The 2351-nt window shown below is 29.6% G+C and overlaps 1 long non-coding RNA gene across 1 annotated transcript; it reads right to left on the reverse strand.

The window, feature by feature from the left end:
* Positions 1 to 583: 583 nt before the first annotated feature.
* On the reverse strand, positions 584 to 1449 carry LOC134276143 (uncharacterized). The gene is made up of 3 exons (XR_009993982.1): positions 1316 to 1449; positions 1000 to 1111; positions 584 to 743 (listed from the first exon to the last, which is right to left on the reverse strand). It is a non-coding gene; the product is annotated as an uncharacterized LOC134276143 (long non-coding RNA).
* Positions 1450 to 2351: the final 902 nt, after the last annotated feature.

The following is a 2351-nucleotide window of genomic DNA, read 5'->3' on the forward strand; positions in this document are numbered from 1 at the left end:
AATCAAGGATATAATTGTGTTGCCTTCCCAGCAGGCATTTCAACGTTGATTCAACGTTGAATCAACGTTGCACTTCAACGTTGAATCAACGTTGAATTTTGGTTGCATATGAAAGTTGAGGCAACGTTGAGACATAACGTTGTTTCAACGTCAATTTTCAACGTTGAATAAACGTTGAAAACGGGTTGAATTTTTGGTTGATTTATGGTTGATTTTTGGTTGAAAATGAAAGTTGAGGCAACGTTGAAGCTTTAACGTTGATTCAACGTCAAATATCAACATTGAACAAAAGTGAACATTGGTTGAAATTAGGTTGAGATTTGGTTGAAATTTTTCGGTTATACAAACGTTGATATTTGGTTGAAATCATGTTGAGTTCATATTACAATTTGCTTTATAAACAAATACATTTCAAATTCTAATAAAAAATTTTATTCAAGTTGCGTAATATTTATATAAGTTGTGAACTAGTATTGTGATTGTGAGAGAATTTATTTTGCATGTAATTTTTAAGACAAACACAAATTCGGATTTAATCACTGAATATCAAAAATCACTGACAAAATTTATATTCCTAGTGAAAAGTGGGTCACAGTAATCACATCCAGGTCCTTCAAAGTACGCGTTTGCCTTACACTGTTAAGTTCCACAAAGTGGCGGATCCATTGATTTTAATCACGCATATAGTTAAGTCCCACGAATGAAAGAAATGAACAGGAGAATCCACCCTCTAAAGCAAAAGCCTATTGATAAAAGAAATAAGGATGTTAAAGCCATTTGTTCGATAAAATGTACGTAACACGTTATTTCAAACGATAAAAATAAATATACAAGTCATGAATGATTTAAAAATCAGACAAAGAAATATATTCCGGATTTAATTAACATGATTAAAAGAATTATAGTTGACTTCATGTTAAAATTCGTATATGAGTATACTTATAAATAATTATTTCTAAAGAAAAATGTTCTAGACATACATATTCATAGTGTACTTACAAAATGTTGCATTCCTTTGTATATGATTTTCACGGGCGAAGAATCTGATGCAATCAAGGCTGACTATACAATCAATTCCCTACACCACTGGTTGATTGAACCTTACGACAAACTACATTTAGTTAAATTGTATAATAAATTAGTATAATAGCTTATATATCATAGCCAAATGAATATCTACAAAACACATAATACACGAACAAAGGATGTGCATTTCACGCAGATTTCAAATATACTTATAAAACAAGAATTAATTGATGAACAATTGATAAAAAAATTTAATTTCTTATATTCATGAAAAGGAAATAATACTTACTGAGCAGAAGTTGATATTCCAACCTTAATCCTTGTGTATAAAGCTTGAAAAACACATTAAATATGAACGGCAAGGAGACGCGCACTTCTTGTCCATCGGTTGAATTCAAATTTTGACCTAGATAAGCTGCAAACAGCTATACTCTGCCAGCAAGAAAATTACATAACAAGGTTATCCTGACACTGCAACTGACCAACTAAGCGAGAGGCACTCCTTATCTGATATCTCGAAGGTTTTTGGGGAGTGGATCTTAAGTAATGCAACTTGACCGGGGTTAATTGTCAGAGTGAAAATTCTTATGTGTTTATTTGAATTTTTTTATATTTTGTGAAAAAAAAGATTATAGAATTAATACACACAAAAAAAGCACAATCTAATAAGATAAGACTTCTTAGATTCGCTCTGTATACGTATAATCTGCGCAAGAGTATACGGCACGGATCCATACGAGTCTAATTTTAAGAACATTAATTCGGAATAATTATTTTTAATAATTCTAGAGTAACAGGGAATCACAGTGAGATGTTGGATAAAGATGTTATTATTTATTAAAAGCTTACATGTAACATATTTTATACATATGTCAAAATAAAATAACATTCACAATTTATTAAAAAAACAAAACAAACCTTTTTAAAAAAACAATTATAATGAAGCGTTACATGTAGATGCCATGCTTCATTTAAACTCATATTTAAAATTTCACAATGGTACTAGCTATTGTCACAACTCTTTTGAGTAAATCAATTCATAATGTATGTGTTTCATTCATTATGTATAATTATATATATAATTTTTTCTATGTGTATATTACAAAAAATTGCATGGATTAAGAGTTAAAGACACCTTTACATTTTGACCTTAAAAACTAAATTGCTCACTGCTAAATACTCATTACCCGTTGTTTCAACGTTAAACTTTCCTAATTTTTAAATTAGCTGAAAATATGTTATATCTTCCAAGTTGTTTCAACATTGAAATCAACAAACAGTCAACTTTGCATTTTTAAACTTTGTTTTAATTCTACAATATCAGA

This window comes from Saccostrea cucullata, unplaced genomic scaffold (genome assembly GCF_032062105.1).
Source record: "Saccostrea cucullata isolate Sc308-1 unplaced genomic scaffold, CSIRO_AGI_Scuc_v1 ctg6551, whole genome shotgun sequence".
NCBI classification, from domain to species: domain Eukaryota; kingdom Metazoa; phylum Mollusca; class Bivalvia; order Ostreida; family Ostreidae; genus Saccostrea; species Saccostrea cuccullata.